The sequence below is a fragment of the Pteropus alecto genome, unplaced genomic scaffold (genome assembly GCF_000325575.1).
Source record: "Pteropus alecto unplaced genomic scaffold, ASM32557v1 scaffold146, whole genome shotgun sequence".
Classification (NCBI taxonomy): Eukaryota; Metazoa; Chordata; class Mammalia; order Chiroptera; family Pteropodidae; genus Pteropus; species Pteropus alecto.
Genome location: NW_006442107.1, coordinates 28,801,921 through 28,826,804, shown reverse-complemented (window position 1 = coordinate 28,826,804; position 24,884 = coordinate 28,801,921). Strand labels below are relative to the sequence as shown.

Genomic DNA, 24,884 nt, shown 5'->3' with positions numbered 1-24,884 from the left:
CAAAGCAAACTATTACTGTCTTTCCAGCTTTCTACCCCTCCAGTACTACCTCAAACCCTGCCTGTTTCCAAGATTGCTTTCCAGTCCTCCCTTCAATTACAGAAGCTTTCAATATCTTACGAATAAATTACTTTCTCTTAAGTTAGCCAAATTTGGTTTCTGTCACTTACAGTCAGAAAATTCTAATAGTAGTGTTATATAGATACTATTATTGCTGGGTTAAATCTACCATAGGAATTTTGTAAGATTTATTTTCCTCTTCAAGCAATTTTATTTAGTAAAGTTACCTAATTTGGGTTAAGGCCTGACAATTATATTAGCCTTCTTATTTATGTGACCTCATTAAAAATTCTATGGATTAAACATATTTACAAATCAGGAAAGGCAAGGTAGTAGCTTTTTCCAGATTATGAAGGCAATTTTTCCTGTCAGTACTTTGCCTTTTCATGGAATTTTTTTAGAAGCATAAGTGCCCCTATATAGTCATTCCTGAGTCGGCTGGCGATATTTGTTAGAGCTTTGTGAAAGCAATGCTGATCATGGTACTACAATGTTGAGGGTTTACTTCCATTTCTTTGAGTGGTTAGTGGTTTAAAGTTTTTTTTTTTTCTTTTCTTTAATGGAAAATCACTCAGTGAATTGTGGAAAAGCGATTATTTATCTGAGTCATATTTTTATGGTAACTGTTTTTCACCTCCCTGCATTTTTAGAACTGTTTTCTTTAAAAAGCATATTCTATTAATATTTATAATTAGATATCACACAAAGCAGATGCTAAATCTTATGCTATAACTTTATGGGTACAATTACATAAAGAAGATTATATACTCTTTGGCATGATGTTCTCTCTGGGAGCTGTAGCACAAAGGACATTCTCCATGAAGATGACCATTCTTTTTTGAGTGGAGGGAAACAGGAAGACAGTGGTTAATTAACCATGATTATTTTAACTATATCATCCAGAACATTTAGTATTTGAGTGGGTAGAGAAGGAGTTCAATGAATACTTGATTGACTTTCTTTTCTTTGATCCACATCTCAGTTCACCTATTCACACCATATATCTCTTATTACTTTAAAGCCACATGGATTCTTCCTATTTTGGGAGTACCTCTAAGTAGAGGTGAAGACCCCAGCTTATGTGAAGGAGCCTGGCTTCCAGATACCCTTGGAGGGAGTGTGGTGAGTTTACAAAGGTCAGAGGACAAGAGAAAAAGGGATTCATTTCTCTGATTACCTTTAGGCTAATACCAAGAGGAACTGGTGGACTAAATTGTGTAATCTAATCCACACATCCTTCCAAGATTTGTCATTGCATAGATGGGGAAACTGAGGATCTGAAGAATAACTAGTTGACAGTAATGGCACCGAATTTGAACGTCGGTCCTTGTGAGACCAGACTCTTTTCACTACTCTGTCTCCTCTGTGGCAATTACTTCTTCAAAAATGCAACTATGGACCGTGAGAATGAAGAGAAGACAGCAAACCTTCTGCTCATCAACATGATCTCCTGTGATAGAAAGTACTATGAGCTCCTAATGCCCTCCCTTAAAAAGGCAAGGTTGGGAACAACGGCTGTCAAGAGGGGAGGGGAAGGTTTAATTCTCCCGAGACGCTGCGCAAGGGAACGGATGGGGCACGCCCACTAACGGGTGGCCGCCTCTAGGTTCCTTACCTGGGATGTAGGGCTTTCCCCTCCGTCCGGTGTGAGAGCTCTTGCGAGCGGAACCCGCAGGCCAGGAGCACGCTCTGGGGTACGCCGGCGCCTCCCCGCGGCCTCGGCGCACGTGCCTGGGCTGGGGCCAGGGCTAGTGGCTGCGCCGTAGTAGCTGGGGCGGGGGAGAGAGGCTGGCTCCCCGCCGCCGCCCGCGCCCCATGAGGCTGGCTCCCGGCCGCGGCCGCCGCCCACCCGCCGGCTCCGGTGGTTGGGCGGAGGAAGCGCGGGACTCCTCCTCTCCACCGTATTAACATGCACCCAGGGGCGGGTGACCAGCCCAGCTTCGCCGCCCCAGCCCGCCGCGTCCGGGCTCTCAGTCTCCTCGCCAGAGGGGAGCGAAGCGCTCCGGGCCCCGCAATCCCCAGGACACGGCCTCTTCGACACCTTCGGCCCCGGCAAATCGGTAGCAGCAGCGGCGGGAGCGGCCGCAGCCGCCTTGGATCTTCTCTTTAGTCCTTCTCCTCACCCCACTGAGAGCCTGTCCCGACAGCGAGGACACCTCTTTCATCCTACCGCTGAGGCTCGTGGGACCGACGGACGGACGCAGAGACGGAGGGTCGGACTGCGGGTAGCGGCAAGGTAACGCCGGGCTGCGCCGCAGGGCTGGGGCTTGCGCGCGTGGCTGTGACCACTGGAGTCTGGGTCGCTGCCACCGCCGCTGTCGCGGCGCGCTAGGTGGTTCTTGGCCGCCGCGCGGTCGCGGCGTCTCTTGTCAGTGGAGAAACTGTAGGCTAGGCTCCTGGCCGCCCTCCTGCGGGACCCCTTCACTCTCGCCTTCCGCCGCCTGGGGCGCACTCGGGGACGCGGCCCCTTTAGGATCTCAGGAACCCCCGGGCCGACGCGCCCCTTTCCAGGCGTGCAGTCCTCATCGCTCTTCCCTGGGTCCTCGAGAGGGGGTAGATTTCTAATTGCGACAGGGTTCTGGAAGGGGGAGATGAGAACACCAGTCCCAGTCACCTCCACCGGCCAAATTCATACCTCCTCCCACCCCCAACCGCGGATGCACCTTGCAGGGGAGGAAGGGGGCTGCTCAGTGCAGGGGGTGTCTCGACCGACTCCTGGGTCGTTTCCAAAGCAAGTTGTTGCACTTGCTTTTTAGGTGACATTTTGGCATTGGTTGTGGAGAAAGCCTCCTCCGTGTGTGTGTGTGCGCGCGTGTGTGTATGTGTGTGTGCGCGCGCGCGCGCGCACTTCGTAAGAGAAAAAGCCAGAGAAACAGGCACAAAGAGAGACGGGCACAGGGAGAAACGGAGACACAGCAAGAGAGAGACACACACAGAGAACGGAGTCTAAGGGGGAGGTCACTGTAGAGTTGTCCCTGCCCGCGGCCGAGGCCATTTCCCGGCGAATTGCATGGCAAGCGTTGAGACCCGGTATTCAGCGACTTGAATGAGAGGGACTGGAGCCGAGACCAAACAGAAACCTCTCCTCTGGGCTGGGAGGGATAACAAATTGCACTTTCATTGAGGGTCGGCTGCAGCTGCGGGAGGGACCTTCCGAGGGCCGCGCGGGGATGAAGCCCCTGCATTCAGGACTTGGGCTGCTGCGCTTTTTGCGCAAGGCGAGATATCTCTGCTTGGCCGGGTGGCTCTGGGAGGCCGTGGGAAGGGGCAGCCCGCCACTCCAGTGCCCAAGACAGAGTGCTGATGCCTGAGCGTCGTTCCAGCCCTTGACTCCCGGGCTAGCATCCCTCCTGGCCAATAATGCTGAGGAATTTTTTTTTTTTTTTCGTCTGAGAAGCAGAGGGCATGCGGAGGGGAAGGGACTGAGGTGGCGAGACAGCCGGGACAGGGACGCCAGTGAGTGAGATGTTATTTCTTTTGTGGACTCAGACGAGACTGTACACTCCTGACACAGTGAGCCTGGCTCTAGTGCGTGAGAGATCGATGCTCTCTGTCTCCGCGGCATAGCACGTGAAGTTATGGAATTACAAGATGAAAGACATATAATAAAAGTAACAATTAAAGACAGATCTTTCTTTAGCTTTGAGAGTCTTCACGAATGGCTTTGTAAAGTGCTGATGGAGCAATCTGGATTGCAATCAGACCCTGGGATGAGGAATGTTTAGAACTAAGAAAGTGATTTTTGGACTGAATGCGAACACTTTGTAAATTATTTTTACCAAGGCGGAGCTGACTGTCTTTTGACTGTTATTTATAGCAGAATTTCAGTCACAGGAAACAACTTTCACTGGCCTAATTTTGCTTATATAGCAATAATTCTCATTCTAACTTGAATGAAAATGACATGAGGGCAAGTTATGTTATAAATACCCTAATTTATCTAATATCAAAGGATAAAGTTTTCTTTGCTTAAATTTTTAAAAAGGAAATTCAGAGCCATAAAGAAAATTTGAATATATCTATGCAAAATACATGAAATTTAAATGTTTAGGTTATAAAAGCTACACTTGTTTAAGAAAATTCATATTCTGTCATGAAATAGGGAAGTTCATAGAAATCTGGTGTCAATTATCTTGTTATTAATTTCCTTACGATTTATTAGTTCAGTTTAAAGTTGCTATAGGGAAGTCACTCCTTGAAATATTCCTAGTTTCAGATCTAAAATTCTATGACTTTCAAAAAAATTAACTCATTTAAGAGAAGTATTACTTTATATGAGAAAAAAAATTGAGTGCATTTGCAAATACAATATATTTTTAAAACATACATTTCTCCATTTTTCTATGTATTTCTATTCTAAGATTAGTTTGCCAAATAAAATGTTTTATCTCAAAAATTATAGGCCATATAAATCTTGCCAAACTGAACTTGTTAACAGATTCTTTTAAAAAATTACAAAGTAATTTTCTGACAACTCTTCAAATCACACAGGAACAATTGTGTTTTGGGAGGAATACTGAATATATCAGTTTTCCTTATGGGAAATTTTTATGGTTTAGCATCTTTAATTTCGCCTTCAATATAAACTTTGCCCTGCCAGAACAAAAACCTTGATAAAACATATCAGTGATTATTAAAATCAAGACCTTTCTCTCAAATATTATGGAGCCCATATAGGGAAATTGCCTAAAACTAAGTGCTGTTCTACTTTTAAATTCTTCTAAGCTCAAGTGTCCTATTGAATCACACTCGGAAATACAGATTACATCTATGTTGATTTAACTTGATTAAATATGTGTGCCTTTATTCTATATAGCCACCTAAACTGATTTTTTAAAATGTAATATTAAAATTGGGCAGAGGGAAACTGAAGTTTTACTAACTACTCATTTAGAGATAAGTGTAGCATAGTAGTAGTTTCAGCTACAACTCAATTGAGACATGTGTCACATGCTTTGAATAGCAACTTCTTCTCTAAACAAAGAATTCAGCATTCTGATTTTTATTTTCTATTTCAAATGCAGAAAAAATAGTAAAATCCTATCTACGTGTACATGTTTATAGGGACATTTCTAAGATAGACTCAAATCCACATTACAGTGTCTTCTTGGTCATTCCCACAAATTGTTCTGCCCTTTATCAGAGCAACTCTGCTCCATGCAGAAGGATTTGTTTCTTCTTAGGAAGTATTCAGTTGGAAGACTTTTATGAAGATATCATTTTTATAGAAACCACACTTGCCTCTTCTTGCTTAATTTAAGGAAATGATGTATTCGTAAATTCTTTTCTTTCTTTTCTCTTTTCCTTTGGTAATTATTTTCTCCTGCTAAAGGAACGCCATTAAAGCAGGAAGACTGAAAGGGCTTTTGAAAAATCTAAATGCTTTTTCTAATCCTCACCTCCCACACTAACAGTCTATGCCTTATGTCTGTGTTATGTTGTTCTCTTTGTACATTTTTATTTTAAAGAAACACAATCACAAGAAGGCCCGTTTCCAGCGTCCTAAAAATTTTTGTGCTGTTGAGACACTTGGAGGTTCAAAAGCTTTCCATGTCTTGGGCTGTCTCTTTTATTTCTAGAAGATCCTAAAGGTTTGAAATTCTTTTTTTAAAAAAGGAATAATTTTAATGGCCCTTAAAGTATTTTTTTTTAACATGGTAATTTGCAGCCTGAGTCCTCTTTTTGCCCTATAGAGGTGATTTTCTCTAGATGTGTGGTCTATCAGGAATTGCCAAAGATGTTGTTCCCAGGATGGTCAAACATTTTTCTACCACAAAGGAGGATTTAGAGCTAATCTTCAGCCATTCACTTTAATTTGTTAAAACATCCACTGACAACTCATTGTACAAGATATCAGGTACCAGCTCCTTTCCTATTTGGCTTATGCAAAAAATATATATAACATATATATTATATATAATATGTTAATATATAATATTAACATGTTAATATATAATATTATATGTAACACATATATATTATTATATGTTATATATTCATATTAACAATATATATGTGCTACTTATTTTTTGTAACTCTGCAATACACAAATATGCAGAGCAAAACGCGGTTGGGAACAGGAAAAATGGGATGGGGCTAAAAAGTTAAAAAGGCTAATGACTTCCCTTTGAGGTTTTTTCTTCCTTACTCTGATTCTACAGAGGTTTTTATTGCATATGAGATGTGTTGACCCATGAATTTTACAGCCTTCTTTCTAGGAGATGGTAGGGACCAGACAACTGGTGTGCCAGTTGAGATAGTAGAGGTTTTATTTTTCTTTTCTTTTCCTTTTTTTTTTTTTTTTTGGAGATTTTTCTCTGCCTTTATTGACTTAAGATTTCTCCTGGTTGGTGGTTATGTTCTTCTTCCTGTAGGAGGAGCTGATGATTACTGAGTAACAAGTAACATTCTACTTCAGAAGACCAGCTCACACTCAGGAAGCCCTCTGTATATATAGCCACAGATCTTTTGCCCAGATTCTTGGGCCTTTTCTTGGGTAGATGAGAACCAACATAGTTGGGTTATGATTACCCCGTGTGGGGTTGTTGTGAACTAGATATCAGTGTTCTGAATCTGCTCTAAAGATGCAAACTCACCATCCTCCTGGTAATTGCCCAAAAGTAAACTGTTTGTTTTCATATTCACTTATCATAGTTTGCTCCTCTGTCGTCATTGACAATTTTTATGACTCTTCTCAATGTTTTCTTATCAGATTTGTAAGAAACAAGAGAAAAGCAAGCATGAAGAGTGTGATTTGGCAGTATATTAACTGCCCAACCCTGCCAGATTTTCTTAGTATTCAGCAGAGGTCTTGTTGAAGTCATGGATAAGCAGGATGATAGAAGACGATGATTTATGTTGGGACTTGCTTATCTCCCTGTCTGCACCAGGAGGGTTCAGGGACATTTTAGTGGCTCCCTCAGGTAGCTTGTGGGAAAGTCTCTCTCTCCAGACACATTTCCAGTTCTGCTGCTTTTCTCCATGACATGGTTTTGGCTAATTTGAAAACATCTGCTAGAGTAACTTGCCTTTTAATTCTACTACTGGAGAATGGTTATGAGTATATGATAGGACAGGCATTAACCCTCACCTAACCTTGTGATTATAACCTTTCCTAGGGGACCCTTTCTATCTTGGTTTCAGTTTCAGTAGAAATACAGTTTGAAGTCTATTTCTGGACTAGAAATTTCCCTGCTAGATATCACTGAGATATCTTTATAAAACACATGCTGCACTTTCAGAGGAAAATGCCGTTTTGATCTCATCTCAGACTTTCTCAAACAACTATTCTTTGATATGATCCATCATCATACTACTCTAGCAAGAAGACAAGGCACAGTCACTGCCTTCGAAGCTCTATTCCCGGACATTAACCTAGAAGGCAAAGGAATTTTTTCATTCTTTCAGAGATGTACTTTTCCATTTAGAGCTCAGAAGAGGCAGCAGGGGAACCTTGGAACAATAACACATTTAGAAGTTTATTGTGTGAGCCCTAGCTCAAGCAATTCAGGTGAGACTCACTTGACTCTATAGCTTCTATGCAGCTGAATAAGATGTCTCTCCCCTGCTCTGCTTGGAACACTTTTTTTTCTTACATTATTCCCTCTTTCCCGAACCTCAGCTGAAAAGTCACTTAGTAATGCTTGCCAGTTGAATGAAGTTTTATTTGCTTTATACTTTCTTTTTCATTATACTTTTATAGTAAATAATGAATTGACTTTGGTGATTATCCAAATGTAGTACATTCTATACTATTCAACTGACTGTCTTCTCCATTGAATTGTGCATTCCATGACATCAAGAACTAAATATAATGTGTTCACCAGATATCACTGATGCCTAGCACAGTACCTGGCACTTAATAAGTGGTCAGTAAACATTGATTGAATGAATCAATAAATGAACAAATGAGTGAGTGGTTCGACTCTTTAAGGACCATAATGCTGAGAGTAGTATTACATGGTTTTTGCATGGCAGTCTTTATAGTCTCAAATTCTACATTCTTTTGTCTTAAGCATACTCTGATAATACCCAGTAGACACAGGGCTGAAAGAAAAATAAATATTAAAAAAAACAAAACGCAAAAAACTCCTGTTCTTTCCCTTTTCTTCTCTTTCTTACTCAAAATAAACATAATAATAGCTTAACCACCCCACCTGCCTGTATATTGAATTTAACCCTGCCTTTCAAGGCTTAGCACAAGCTCCTTTCCCACCCTTTATCCTGTAGGATTTAGCATTCCTTCCCCTACCTCTATTGAATTTGATACATATTTATATCTTGGTTTTGTTTTGTATTTCACTTTTTGTTTATGTTCCTGTCTACCTCCATGAGACCATAAACTCAAGAGATAACAGAGATAGTAGCTAGAATAGGATTGCCTATGGAAGGGTTACAAACTATTCATTGAGGATTGAAAGATCACAGGGATGAGAGTCAAATGTAGTAGGATACAGAACAATGGTTACAACTGACTTTCTCGCTTGAGATTGACCTGTATGTGAGGTGGCTCTCATTTATAGGGGATATTGGAAACTACCATTTAAAATTATATTGAATCATAGCCTTCTAGGTATTTTTATAATTATTGTACTGGCCAGAATCCAGTACATTTTATACTATTCTAAGCTCCTGAGATACTTGAGTGATATGGTGAAGTAAGCCAGCTTCATAGATATGTTAACCTGGCACTTGGCACTATGTTTTATAAGCTAGATTCACTGTTGAGCCTTAAATGATCTATGAGAAAAGGTAAGACTCAACATGGACATAGCCCATGTTTTTACAAAGTATGATATTTAATAATTTCTCTAGATCTGCCTTTCTTTAATTGACAATTTATAACATTCTGCTTTAAGACTTCTAAGGGATCTAGATGATAGATGTTAGATATTTGGCATGTATGTAGCCTTTCTAAGTATCAGCAAACAAAAAAATATATAATATCTCCAGTGTAGTCATTAGTATGGAGAATACAGAATTGCAAAACACTGTTCAAATCCATGGACAGCTTAAAATCTAATACAAAGGATAAGATTACAATGTAATCTGAGAAGTAATTTATTAGAATGTGTTACAAGATAAAACTAAGTGTTCAAAAGCCTGGGAACAATCATACTTTTCTTGGGCTTTTACAGAGGGGCAGAGCTCAGGAAAGAATGGCATTATTGTGAAATGCTTCCTAAAAAGGAAAATCTTAAACTGGACTTGGGTTTTAAGATAAGGCCAAACACTGTTTACAAAGACACAGAGATGCTAACCAACCTGGCATATTCCCGGTTCAGGAATGCTCTAAATAAAATGCCTCTAGTGCATTTTATTTAGACCTGGAAATGAATTTGAGAAGGATGAAGATACATTATGGAGAGTTTTAGTGATGACTATACAAGAATATATAGAGTGGATAAGAGCACTGAAGGATTTTGAATAGATAGTGACCTGAAGAAGTGGCCTCTTGGAATGATGGGAGTAGATCACTAGTCTATTACTAGATTGGGACAGAGAGAAGCATTAGGAGATCATTGCACTAATTTAGGCATAAATGATGAGAACCGGGTCTAGGGAGGTAGGGTTGGGAGAAAATAAGACATGAAATATTTTGAAAAAATTTTAAGTAATATTTGACTTTTTCCTTTCTCTTTTATTCTATGTCTGTGTCACAAACTATTTTTCAATTTTTATTATTAATTAAAAATTAGTGTGAAATATCTCAGTATCACCAAAAAACTAAATAATATTGTACACCTATGCACCTACCCCACGGATTATAAAATAAGTAATTGCATATACTGTTAATATTCCCAGCGTACTCTCTCTCCAAGCATAGCTCCCTTCAGGGGTACTTATCCTGTATGCTGAATTTTGTATGTACCATTCCCATGCATTTCCTTATACTTTGCTATATATGTATATGTACCTAAACAATATAGTCTCATTTTGCTTTCTGCTGTTTTTAAACTCTATATAAATAGTAATATGCTCTTTGTAGTCTTCTTCACCTTACTTTAATTGATTAGTATTTTGTTCATATACATATATTTTATTTGCTCATTTTCACTGCTATATGGTATTCCATTGAATAAAATGTGGTGATTAATGTCTCAATCTTCTGCTGATGGAGACTCAGGGTATTTCCCATCAGGGCTGCTATGAACATTCATGTGTACATCTCTTTGTGCTAACAAGGAGAGTCCTTTCCTTAGGGTATCTTCTCAGGAGTGGAATTATAGGAGGGTAGGATTTGTATGTTAACATTTAGCAGATAATGCCAAATTACTGAAAAGGATTGTGCCTATTTATATTCTTAACAACAATCTATAAGAGCTCTTTTTGTTCTATATCCTTGCCAACACTTAGTGATACATTTTTTTTTTTTGCCAATTTTATGGATGTGAAATGATATCTCCTTGTAGTTTTATTTAATGTGTTGTTCCCTGACTGCTAGTTATAGTGACCATTTTTCCTCTCTTGATTAATATTTAAGTTTCTGTGGAATGCTTATTTATACATGCTGTCTACTTTTCTACTGCTTTAAAAAAACTTTTTGTCAGAGCTATTTATATATTCTGGATAACAGAGTTTTCTATAATACGTGTTTCAATGATCTTCCAACTGGTGGCTTGTCTTTTCATTTTTATGATGTCTTTGGGTGAAAAGATTATTTTTTAAAATTTAAAAGTGGATGTATTTTTTCTTATTTATTTCTTTATTATTTAGGTATAATAGACATATATTATAAAAGATACATTTTTGATTCTTCTCTATGGTATAGATAAAATAGCTTGTTTAAGAAATCTTTTCCAATTCTGAAGTGATAAAGGTATCATCTTTTCATACCTATTAAACTATAAAAGTTTTATTTTCACATTTAGTTCTTCGAGACTTTCTTACTGATGGTTATTTTACAAAGCCTTTTAATTACACTCCAAATTTGAGCAAAACACATAACTTCTCTTGGTCTTAATTCTTTCCACATTAAGTTAGAATAAGAAGTAGTTATACACTACGAATTCTTCTGTAGCCGCTCCACTTCCAGTCTTCATCATTTTGTGCTTGAAATACACAGAAGACTCTTAGTGGAACTTCTTGCCTCCAGTGTTTTCTTATAATTAAACTTGCATCTGGATTTGCTTTTCTAAAGAACTGACAAAGTCATTGTGAGACTCCTCAAACTTTGTCCTTGAGAGCATGAGGGCAGCAATCACATCCATTTTTACTCCCCTGCCTCCCGCATATCCAAGCACATACCTGGACCTTGGTTGGTGTTCAGGTCCAGATTGTGTGTGTGTGTGTGTGTGTGAGAGAGAGAGAGAGAGAGAGAGAGAGAGAGAGAGAGAGAGAGAGAGAGAGAGAGAGAGAGAGAGAGAGAGAGAGAGAGAGAGAGAGAGAGAGAGAGAGAGAGAGAGAGAGAGAGAGAGAGAGAGAGAGAGAGAGAGAGAGAGAGAGAGAGATAGAGATATTAAGACATATGCATGAAGGCACAGAGGCTCCCTTTGTTGCTCAGCTTCATTTTGTAGTTAGTCCCTTACATAAACCTCTTCTCTACTGTGACTGTCCCTGATTGTCAGCACTGCTTTATTATGGCCCTTTTCTTTTTGTTTCTTTTCTCTTCTTGTATTTAAATTTTTGTCTATTTAAATTGCTAACAGCATCTTCTCCTGGGGCTAGGACAAAAGGAGTCAGGGATTCCCTCCCCCACCTCCCCGCCCCTTATGTCCTTCTATACAGTTTGGATGTTTTACCATGAACAAGGATTTCTTTTAAAATAGTTATTTCAAAGCCTTTTCTCTCTCTTTCAAGGCCCAGTCAAATCTTACCTCTCACATGAAACATTTATGACTACTGTAGCTCTGGGTAAACTCACCTCTGAATTCCAGTTGCATTCTTCTGGATAATTTACTTTATGGTTTACATTTTAAATATTTTATGTGAATACTCCTAGATTTTAAGCCCCTTTAAGTAATGAATTGGCTCGTGTACTTTTGTATCTCTCCTAGGCCTAAACCCAGTAGGCAGCACAGTGGTTTTTCCAATGGATGGCAGCTGTTTTCTTGATGATTGGTGATTAATTATTGGAGATGGCACAGGCTGAGTGGAAATTTGGAGTGTGAGGACTTTGGAAATAATGACATTACTGGAACATATAAAGGTTTGAGATAAGTAGCTAATTGGTAGTGAGAAAAATTGAGCTTTATATTGGTTTTGTTGATTTTTAAGATGATATTGGACATTTTGTAATCAGACATCAGCAACTTGTGAAACAATAAACCTGAGTTTTATAAAATGATGAAATCTGAGATATTGATTAGGGCATTATCTGCTATAAGGTGATTGGTATAGCCCATGATACTAGAAGTTGTTTCTATGTGCCAGATAGGAATGTTACTACCCTGTCCTATCCTGATTCCGCTATCCCGAGTCATCCAACTAGATGACTTTGGGCAAATTAATTTTAAGGCCTAGTTTTCTCTTCTGAAAAAGTAAGATAATGAAACTTACATATCAGAGTTCTTGAAAGGATAAAATGAGCTAACCTATAAAAAGTATATAGTTCATTGGTGGGCTCATGGTGAGCAACAAATAAATACTATTATTAACTATATTTTATCTGTAAGAGCTAATCTGCCAGCTGTCGTTTTACACGAAAGTAGTACCAAGTAAAACTTTAAAAATTACTTGTCTAGTCATGAAATATTTTTTCTCCTATTGAAAATTCCTACATCTTATTTCATTTTTCTTTATTACTGATAACAGTGACAGCAATTCACTGAAGAAGTTTAATAATTGTTAGTATTTATTGAGCACCTTAGTCTTTGGGCTCTTGAAAGATACGACTTTCAGTATTGCCTGTAGGCTCCATGGTCTGTATTTACAAGAAAAGAGGCCCACAACCCCTATCGCCCAGCCCTGTCTAACATGTTACCATATGCTCCGAGGAGACTACAAAAGGAATCAAAGTCATGTCTTTCTCCCCAAAGAATATTTAATTGTGAAGCAATTAATGCATCTAAAGCGATGTTCAAAATGTAAATTTTAATTTACTCTGGTCAGAATGCATATTTATTTCACAAGCACCTAACATAGACCTTAATGGTCTTTTAGACTATATAATCACACAGATTATATCTAAGGTTATAATATAATATAATTTCAAAATATTTATTAAGGCAGGATAGGATATGAAAAAATCCAGAGGCTAACCAGAAAGAGGCAATTATGCTTGATCTTTATGGAGGAACATCTCCTAACCATCATGGTGAGCCCAGAGTCAGCTGTGCATTGACAGGTGGAGGACACTTGACTGCTGATTGCATCCACCTTCTCTGCTCTGTGGGGTTTGTCTTCTGTCTCTGAGGCATGTGTCATAGTTTATTTTTCATAAATTATTTTTCAGCTCACATTTATTTTTCTTAGAAATGAAAACCAATACAAAACAGAATGTGAACTTTATTGATTGATTAGGTGGGAAAATTCCATTTGTTTTTCACTAAGGGACAGATGTCTGGGCTGTTATATCTAGATTATTCAGGTTTTGTAGGTTTTGTATCTGTTGTAGTAACACAGTATTTCATATCTTGTGATGTAGGTTTAAAACCCAATAAAACCAAGTACAAAATAGTTTTTCTCATGGCTTTATTCTTTCAGAAATTCCTTTTAGGTAGAAATGTTGGCACACATAAAATGGTTTGAGATGCTCCAAAGAGAACTGTTAAACTTACATCGAATGCGATTTAAATATTGGCAATATTAATTTACAGTTACATCAAAGGTATGCTTATAAACTGAATATTTTTGGACATCAAAACAGAATTATCACATAGAAATTGTGTTATCCCATGGTGGCTAGCTTCTAAGGTTAAATTTATAAAGTCTTTTTGACCTTTTTTCTACAAATAAAATAATACTACTCTAATGAAAACCATATCTATCTAAAATTCAGGACCCTATATCTATGTAAAAAATAAATTCTAAATTGGTGACTAGGAATATACCTCGCCCCTTCTGCCACAGAATTAGGAGCCCCCCCGGTTCTGCCAGTGGTCTGATGCTGGATGATGCTCAGGCAACAGCAGCTGTCATTCCTGAGGTATGGTTACCCGGGATCCAGGGCTAGAACCTGGTGGGGGAGTGAGAAAGCCAAAAGATCTTACTTAGGGACACTAATAATCATTAAATATCTACGTTTATGTAAACTACTGCTCTTTATTTGAATAGTGAGTGCCCTTTGAATTAAGGAAGGAAAGTCTGAGATTGCTTATTTGTCTGTATTATGTCCTGCACTGAGAACCAAGGTGGGTAGGTTATTTATAAGTTAGATATCAATAAGTTAGGAGTGGTAGGTATGACTGTATTCCTTTGTACTAAGGTCATTTTTGCCAATTATTTTTTCTACACATTTCAGATTTTAAAGATGCCCACTGTTGAGCAGTGAAAATTGCCAATTCATTTATTCATTTATGCTTGCATTCATCAGCCAAAAACAATTCATTGAACAACTAGTACATGCCAGACACTATTCTAGGTGCTTTGAATTTAGTCCTGAACAACAAGAGAAATAAAAGACAAAAGGCATACCCTTGTGGAATTTACGTTAAAGTGGCAGGAAATGGACAACTAATAATAAACGTAATACATATTTTAGAATGTTAGAAATAAATAACAGTTATGAAAAAAATAGAACCAGATGAGCGGGACTATTGAAGTATTATTCTTTGATTTCTGGCATAGGAGGAAATAAGCCTTTTTTTTATTTTTTAAATTTAGACTTTCACTTGACATGTTCTAGCTTTAGGATTTGACAAAGCTCTAGGAGAGGTATGGGATTACTTTCACTGCTGAGTAATTCTTTTATCCTTCTATTCTATTTTAAGAATATACAGTCTGTATATTCTTCGGATACACTATCTACCATATTGCATTGTAGCTACTTGTGTTTTTTTAATCTCCCACTAGATTATGAATTGTAACATAAAGCATGTTTCTTACAAATTTATATCCTTGTAATAATAATTTAGTAATAATAATAGTGATTATATATCTAATTGAATGCTTTCCATACACTAAGCCCTATGTAGAAAATGATATCATGCCTTACAGAATATATTTTCAAACCACAGAACTACCATGGATGGAGCTAGTAATTGAACAGAGGTCTGTTATTACTAGGCTCTATACTCCCCTGAGACCTAACCCAGTGCCTGGCATTTGGTTGGCATCCAAGAAATGTATAGTGAAATAGAAATTTAGTAAGCTTCAGTATTGTAAAACTGATTACTCTCAGAAATGTGTCTCCAGCCACTGGATACACCCTCCTCTGGTTTTAAATCATTTAATTTCACATCCTGGCTGGCCCAGAAGGTGGCTTTTTGGAAATTCTTGAAGTGACGCTTCCTTTGTTTTTCTTTAATTTCTTCTTTCTGTTTTCATATATCTCCTAGGTGGAGAACAATAGAAATAGAATTACTTCTATTAAAATCACAACCCTATAGTTTGATGGTTGAAGCTACTTTGTTCTATAATGTCTATTGTATTAAGGAATCGCCATAGGTCTTTTTTTTTTTTTTTGAGTTTGACTTTGATTTTAATAGTGCTTCAGAGGGTTCTTTCAGAATGTAGGTATTCTGATGGTATCAAGAACCAAGAAGCACATCGGTAGGTTGTGTTTGGCTTACTTTCCAATTTCAACCTGCCTCTTCCCACTTGTCAGAGAAGTTTTGTATGACAGAGGTAAGTCTCTGTGGAAGCCTCTGGGGGTGTGAACATCTGCTCGTTATGAAGAAAATCAGTCTCTTCTTTCCAGGAAAGGCTACAAGAGAAACTTCAGCTCTCTGCTTTACCCATTGAGAAATCTATTTGAAAGGATAAATGAACACATCCCTCAAAGACAAAGAAACATAAACACAGATAAAGTCTGCAGTAAGAACAAGTTAAGGAACACAGCAAACCTGGCATGCTTTTTGCAAGGATCAGATAAGAGCTTTAATATCAAGGGTAAAAGAAGATGTTAGATTGGACTCCTAATGTATTTCTGAAAGAATGTGCTCATTGTCTCAGGATTCTTTGCAATTCAGCTGAGGGAATTAAAAACTTCAATCTGTTTAAATAGACATTGGTAAATCAACATTGTTGTATCCTTAAGATCAAGGTTATTCCACTGGCCTATAAAATAATATAAAATACTAGAATGCATATATATATATGCAAATGCATATATATATGTGAAAGTTATATATATATGTATATATATAACTTTAATTTTTTTAAAAAAAGGTTAGTTGATTCTATAAGCATCCTTGCCTCAGATAAGTAAATATTTGTACAGGATGTTTGGCTCATGTAAATAACAGAAGGAGAAATGAAAGTGGACACATATAAAACTGATAGAATAGTGAGTGCCCTTTGTAAAGCCCTTGCTGTCCCTGTTGTGTCACAGACAACAAATGCATTTTGTAAGTGAAATGTCTTAAATCTTTTTTCCTATGTTTCCATAAAGATTATTTCTAATGATTTTGCTTTGTTCTGAATTGCTTTACATTCCTGATCCAAAATAAACTTGAATGTTTAATTGACATAGGACATAAACTTAGTGAAAGTTCTAGACTAGTCCTAGTAAACATAATGTACTAATAGTAATGCAGTAATCTGTTGAAGACAGGAAATATGGCCGAAGGCTTGGCCATTTTTCAAACTACAAGTATTGTACATTGAAATTTGAATTCAATTTACTTATATTAGACATGGTCTTAAAATTAATAATGTTAGAATATATGTGAGGCAAAATGTTTTATTAGAAATTCTATAATTAAAATCGACTAATTCACATCACATAGTCATATATGTTTACGTATAAGATGTAAGGATAACTAATACTTTCTAAGATATTTTATTCTATCTGCCTGGAATTTTGCCTCCTTCGTACTCTCAATTCCTTTTCACATGACTTTTATTTTTTCTCATTAATGCCATTTTTGACCACTGTTTGTAAAGTAGTTCAACCTGTCTCAATATTCTCTTTCTCAGCACTCTGTTTAGCATAGAGCTTCTTAAAAATGTTTGTCAAATGTTGGTTCTTAATATTTGTCCAAAAAATAAAAGTGAAGTAACAAAATACTCAGCAATTTGAAATTCTTGCTTATAATAACAACAAGCTATGTTTGAACAAAAGTTTAAATCATTCTTAATTGAGGATGTATTTAAAGCTTTGGTTTTAAGTCTGAATTCTATGAATATGTCAGCTCCTAATAAGTGCTTGGAACCTCCTCAATAGAAATGTCATCATCCATCCCCCTTTCAGTGAACTCACAGACTAGTGAGAAAGAAGGGCAGAATGGGATTCAGTTTATTGAGGGTAGCAGGATGATGAAGTGTTACAGGGGATTGTAGTAGGACTGAGTAGGGTTACTGAACTCAGCAGGTAAATGTTGGGGATCGCTGATGTCAAAGGAATATCAGAGATGGGAAAGAAGCATGCAGTCGTTCTTTCCTGAGCCTTTTTAGACAGTTCATATAAATCTCTTCTTTATGTTGCTGACAACAATACTCTGAGAGTCCTGTAATGTGCACTTCTCTCAGGGTCTCTGTTTACCTGTGTGTCAAATGACCGAGATGACATTGTGGTTTTGAGGTTCCCTTAAAATACTAATACTCTGTAAGCTGTAATTCAGATGAGAGTTGTGTTACACAGAGATTTCAGTGAAATATGAAATCCCTACTGAAACTGAATGATTTTACAAATTATAGGATTGTAATGATGAACTAGGGATCAGCAATCAAATTTTGAAACACTGGGAAGTCTGTGAAAGAAGATCGAATGTGTTTTATATAAACTAGGTAAGTAGTAAGTATAACAAAAGAAGCTGAAGATAAACTGCGCTTCTTGGGGGGACTATAGGATACACAATTAGGGTTACTGATGAAAGTAATGAAGAGAAAAATGAAGGGAGAATAAGGAGTGGTTAAGGGGTAAGTGATTGATCATTTGTTGGGGGCGGGGGAGCATGAAGAATTTTAAATAGTTGCCTTGAGTTGAAAAGCTTGGAAATAAAAAGTGTCTTAGAAGGATTTATAATTTTCTATTTCATATGGTAGATAAAAAATCCTGCGGAAAATTTATATTATTTTTCAAAATTTCCAGAATCAGAAAATTTTTAATTCATCCACAGAGGCTTCAAGTCATCACAACTATAGATATAACTTAATAAAAATGAATAAGTAAATATTATGAACATTTTTAAGGATCATGGGCTGAAACGTGATAGCTAAAACTATTTTCTAAATTTAAAATAACATAGGACCTATTAGGTGATAATATCAGTCTAGCACTTCAAAAACATCTATTGATCCTTTCTTTGTCATACACTATGTTTGATACTGGGGCACAAAGGTACCAGGTCACAAAGGGTTCAGCATATAAGCAAAATTTGGCAACATGTTGTAATAAGTGTATATGAGTTACTGCAGTTCCTAGAGGAAGTGGTATGTACATCTTCCCAAGGAAGCTGTGGAAGCTCTTGAGTTCTTTTTTCAAAGGGGACAGTTCATTATTTTGTTGACAAAAATTAGCCCTAGTGAAAAATCAATCTTTTTAAAAGCACATTTAGTAGATAGGAAAGAGAAATTGGTAAAAAAAAAAAAAAAAAAATTCGAGATTAATAATAATACATTAGTTATTGTTAATTGATCAGATATTAAGTAATTCTGAAAAATGCAAAACAGGTCAAACATTATCCGTGCATTGAAGTGTCTCACTTGGCTATATGTTGCAAAGTACTTGATTATTTTTCCTATCTCTGAAGTTGCATTAAAAATCATTGTCAATATTTCAGCCAGCCGATATTCTTCATAAAATTTCAGAAATGAGCCAGCCCATTTGTTCTGTAATTCTTCAGTAACTTTATTGAATTTTTCTCTTGGCTGCTTTGTTGTTGTTTTGGAAATTTTTTTTTTTTTTTTCCTAAATCCTGGCATCAGGGATGAAGAAAACCAGAGGCTTCCTTCCATTGTTAAAGATCTCGCCTTTGTTTCCTAAAGATAAAGTGAATCTTCTATGATGGTTTATGAATTGTTGATGTTATTATCTAAATCCTTTATTGGCATAAGTAGGACTTTGATTGAGTTGGAGCTAAGAGAAAAGTGCTTTAGTAGAATATAACCACTATTAGACCCTATAAGTTCAAAGAGAGAAACCAGCTCCTCTTCAGAAAGATACCTTGCTGAATCCAAAAAAGAGCTAATTTGTTGTCATTTAACTTTACATCTATATGTATCAGCAATTCTCAGCCATGTCTAGACATTGGAATCATCCAAGGAACTTTAAAAATATATGATCTCGCGCCCCATCCTAGACCACCGAAATTTTCATCTTTAGGGTGGGTTCAGGTACGAGCATTTACAAAGCTTGTCACATGATTCTATGTCACATGATTCTAGGGCACATCTAGGGATAAGAACTGATGACCCCTAGCAGTGGTTCTCAAAGTCTGGTGTCAGAACCAGCAGCATTGCATTATCTAGGAACTTATAAGAAAGGAAAATACTGGGGCCCAATTCAAACTTTATTGAATCAGAAACTCTGGAGGTGGGACCCAGAAATCACTGTTTTAATATGCTCTTCAGGTGATTATAATGCATTCTTAAGTTTCAGAACCATTGGACTTTAGGTTTCTATCTCTAGCCGGGTACTTATGTCTCTGCCTGTAGGTCCCAGGCAATCATGCTTGGCAGTTGGCTTTTGTCATAGAGGAATAGCTGTGAAAGATCATTGCTTGAAACAAGTGATCATTATTAGAGTCTTCTTCATGTGGCCATGTTTGTGTACTTTCAGACCACTTCTCTGGGAACTTTTCACCCTACCCACTTCCAGAAATGTTTCTCTAAGCTTCTGACTTTCCCCGTGCTACCAAAATCTTCTTGCATATTTTGAGCTTCTTTGATGATCATTCTGACCACTTTTCATGCATTGTACTGGCTTCTAACCACCTAACTCATCTAATTCATGGTATCTGCCTTTACATGTACTTGGTTTTGAGCCCCAGAACCCTCTCAGGAATTCATGCATTTATAGCCTTTCCTCAACTTTCCTGGTCCCACCTCCTGTGACCTGCTGCGCCCCTACTTTGGGTGCTACATGGTTTAATCATTTCATGTGTTGCAAGAGGGAAGTGAAAGAAAGAATTGAGACATTAGGCAGCTTTCATCCCTCCAGAATTACACTTTTGTCGAGTAGTTTTATTACTGTGATTAAAGAGTTATGGGTTTGTAGAACATCTGGAGCAATTGCATTCAAATATACCAAAACTCTTTCCAGAGTTAAATTATAGATGCAGCTAAATCATGGTAATTTTGCATCACTGCCCTCTCTTCCTTGGTGTGGGGACTGAGAGATGAATGAATGCTGCTACCTCTTTTGTTACATTTTTACCTTACCTACTTCAATTTTCTCTTTCTTTTACCTTTATATTGTTTTCTGGGATTATGAAAATTATCTTTCCTGACTCCTATTCTGTCTCTTTTCATTTTTTCATAATACATTTCCATTATTTGGAATTTTATGCCAGTATTTTAATGTGACTGTATTTTCTGTTTCATGTACGTTAACCAACTACTTATTCAAGCCAGAATCTGAGGCAATTTCTGAGGCAGCTTTTAAGTGAATGAAAGATGAGGTATCCTCCGTTTTTACTTCCTCACATCCACTCATAAATTTTACTAATTAACTGCCTACCTTTATCCTTTATTATTCTCTAATTGCTTACTTATTATTCTCTCAAATAAACTTCTCTTTTACAAGCCAGGTACCTTCAGCCTACCTGGTGCCTTCCCTATATATCTTTTTTCTGCTAATCCAAGAACTGCCTTTTCTGCTCATTCCATGTTCCCTTTCAGCTCCCTCCAAACTATCTTCTGAAGTTATATTAGATAAATCATTTTGAAATGTATTTATTTAGCTGAGTTTCCAAATGTAATCATTTGATATCTAGTCCTTATGACCTGAAAGGTAAAGTTTCAACTTTGTTGTGTGGCATTTAAAGTTTCTTCAGACCTGGTCAAGTATACTTTTCCAGATTTAACTCTTAACATTTCTCTATATCATGTAGTTTTAATGCTTTAGGCCACATTATTTGTCATTTCCTGTATAACACCATGTTTTATCATGTTTTTCTCAATGTCTTGCCTCTGTTTGTTACCACTGGTTGGGATGTTCTTACTTCCTTTTCTGCGTGGCAGACCACTAAGCATTGTTCCACATAGTGGGGAGGCTTTCACAGCTTCCCTTGGGAGATTTATATGCCACTTCTTCTGGGTTCCACCAGTATCTCATGTATATTATTACAACCTATTGTAAACCTTTGCCACCATGCTGGTCTCTCTATGATCTGGTTGAGAAGGACCATGTTCATGCAGGACCAACAGAAGAAGCATTCATTCCCCAGATAGGTTGAGAGTTGGGAATACTAGAGGATACTGTTGGAACAAATGAAAAGTATATGGGACCCAAGGTGGGTGAATTGCGTGGTGGAGGCCCAGCAATGTGAGGAGAGGAAAGATAGTGACATGCTGACTATTTTTGTAATCTGGACAGATTCAAGGAGAAGGAGGCTTTAGCGAAAAAGTTCAGAAAATAAAGAGCTCAAAAAAGAAAGTGAGAGAAAGGAAAAGTTAGTGTATCAGTTATATTTTGTTACTTAACCAATTACTACAAAACAGTGATATAACACAACCACTTTATTATGCATGAAGATTCTGTGGGTCAAAATTCAAACAGGGTATAACACTCCTGTTAGAGAGATATACGTAGATCAGTGTCTGTGATATAAAGCAGTAGAGGAAAATGCTGTTGTGTAGGAACTTAATGCTTTGGGGGTGAGAACAGGTTTTAATGAATAAAATAGAGAATAAAATGGAGAAGACTTTATGAAAGACATACCTTTTGGGTTGGGCTTTGAGGAAGTTTCATAGACAGGATCAAGTTCAGGGACTGAGTATATAAACAAAAGGGCTAAACATGTATAGATAGCAGTGATTAATTTGTGATGTCTAGAACATAGGGGGTGTGGCAAGATATAGACCACAGAGAAGCTTTGGGATATAAACTGAAGAGTTTGATTTTTTTCATTCAACAAAGAATCACTAATTTTTTTTTGTTTAAGCAGAACTATCTTTTTCGAGTCCATCCAGATTTTGATAGTAGCTTATTCTGGAAATGTCTGAAGAAAGAATAGATGAGAATTAAGTAGATTTGTATGGGGATTAATGTCCCCAAATCTCTAACAGGTAAAATGCTTTAAGGTTCTGGTGGTGAGATTATGAAATAAATGGTCAAAGTGACGAAGAATATATCCTCCACCTTCAGTCATCTTTCAGAATAGGTACTTACTTGGCTGCGACAGGAATGTAAGTTCCTTAAGGACTGCCATATTTATGGTGGCTCAAACAGTATCTAGTACATTCATACATTAGATAAACAAAGGAATTAGGAATTTTTGTATGTCTCCATCAGTGTATGTACCCATTTCTCTTTAGCCTCTTCAAAAACAACGTATTCTTGCAGGAACTGAGTGGTTTTTATGTTTTGTTTTAGTAACTGATTTCAGCAAGCTATTTGAACACTTCGTATTAGTAGATGATTATTTAGTAAAAAAAAAAAATAGTTCCCAAGAACTAAGTTAAATTAGGTACAAATATACTATATTGGAACAGAAATTATACTACACTGGTTTCAAGAGAGATTTTGTCCATTGCTGGCACCTTATTACAGATGACTGTATTGAGGCCTAGGGAAGTTAAATGACTTAGCCACAGTTAACCAACTAGTAAATATCGAAGCCATGACTAGTAATAGACTTCTAATATGCAGTCTGGTATTATTTCCATTATATAATGCTACGTGCCACTTTGATTTTAAAGTCAAATATTAGCTTGAACTTCATGAGGAAAAAAAATCCATCTGGCTTTGCTAAATTTCCAGAGGAGAAGCCACTTCCTGTGACTGCTGAAAAATTTAAATCCTAGGGTGCCAGAACTCAAGAAAGGAGAGGAAATGAACAGTATGGTATATTTAAATAACTTAGTGTTTAAAAAGACACAAGTAGACACTTGTACATTTGATTAACTTCCTTTAGGCTTATTTTCGAGAACTGAATTTGGGTAGAATGGACTTTCTATAAGATAGAAGGCTCAGAGATTTATAGAATTATAAGAATATTCTTGAGAAAAGACCTAAGAGATTGCCATCTAAGACCTGTATTTCAGGTTGGAAAAAGAAGATCTCCAGAGAGATTAAGTAACATGTCCAAGGTCACGAAATTATTAATGACTGTAAAACCAAAACTCTTAATTTGAGAATTAGAAATCAAAACTCTTAATTTGGGAAAAGTGAATATTACTTTTCAGGTATAAAATGCACACTCTTAAAAGAAATATTTGGGTTTGAGGTGATGTATTTTAAAAATATTTTAACTTTTTGGTGTCCATTTACAATATGAAACATAACAATTCAACAAACACCTCAAGCATGATGTTGATCTTCAGAGAACCTCATCACAACCACAAAATGCTGACTTAACTTCAATACCTTTTATTCTCTGCAATGAACTGTTCTGCAGATGTTTACTTTGTTGTTGTTTTCTCTCTGTTCTTTATTATTTTAACATTATATGCATTATACCTAAATATTATTTTTTGAAATTTTGCTTGCTTTTGAACTTTATCAAAATGGCAGCAAAATCTTTGTATTCTTTTGCAACTAGCTTATTTTTCATTTAACAATACTCTTTGAGATCCACTCAGACAGTTAATATATTTTCAGTGTAGTACGAATTCTACTTTGACTGTTCAGCAACTCATTCATTCAGCCTCTCATTTTTATATATTTGGTATGTTTGATGGTCGTTTTTGTTTGTTTGATTTTTGCTATTACTTACCAGGCTGCCACGTACATTCATATGCATGTTTCATGATAAGTATGTGAAAGAGGCTGGGATGTGCAGTGTGCCCGCTTTTCAAGACAATGCCCAGCCATTTTGCAAAGCGGCTGTGACAATTTGGACTCCCACAAGTGGTAAATAAAGTAAGAGTCCTCAATCCTTGCCAACACTGTCTTCTTATTTTTTCCAATCTGGTGAGTGGATGTTTGCATGCAAAAGTTATTTTTATTGTGATTTTGGGTCTGATATTTTTTCATAAGAAATACGTGTATAATATTACAAAAGAATGCAAAATTAAGACATTTTATAAATACTCACTTTAGACAAAATGATTAAGAAAAACACAACACATTTACATGAAGAAAGTCTATAATGTTTTTGTCAGAGGATAGATGATATTTTCACACATTCAGAGTGATGGTTGATATATTCAGCAGTAACACCTTTATGTTGGTTAATATTTAATGATAATCTTGAATTAATTAAATGAAGTTCAATTTATTCATAGTTATTTATTTTATCATGCTGTTTTAACTCATCCTGGACTAAAATATAGTAAGATGGGAACTCTATATATTACATATATGTATATACAATGACTCAGGATAAAATCATATATTGACCTAAATAGATGATGTTACAAAATTTATAGAAGTAATAACACTGTAACTCTTAGGGCTGTTTTGAGATTTTCACAATATAATCTTTTTAAAACTCTTTTAGATCCTTAGTTGAAAAGTGCCCTGGCTATGCTTATTATAAGACATTTAATGACTCTAACGCTATGACACAGGCTCACTGGCTCATGTTATAGGTTGTTCTCTGCCTTAGTGGGATCTGATATGGTAACACCAACTTCCTATTTTAATAAGGTAGTAAAATTGTGGAATCTCTAGTATT

General features: G+C 36.8%; 1 protein-coding gene across 14 annotated transcripts in view; it reads left to right on the top strand.

Annotated features, from left to right (window-relative positions):
- Positions 1–1,903: 1,903 nt before the first annotated feature.
- The window catches only part of DLGAP1 (DLG associated protein 1), a 798,454-nt gene continuing 775,473 nt past the window's right edge, over positions 1,904–24,884 (top strand). For 8 of the 14 annotated variants that reach the window (XM_025038576.1, XM_025038573.1, XM_025038572.1 and 5 more), the window contains exon 1: positions 1,904–2,296. The gene's annotated coding sequence lies outside the window, so the exon portion shown is untranslated. The remainder of the gene's footprint in view (positions 2,297–24,884) is intronic. The other 6 variants (XR_003042561.1, XR_003042560.1, XR_003042559.1 and 3 more) reach the window with 2 other exon arrangements.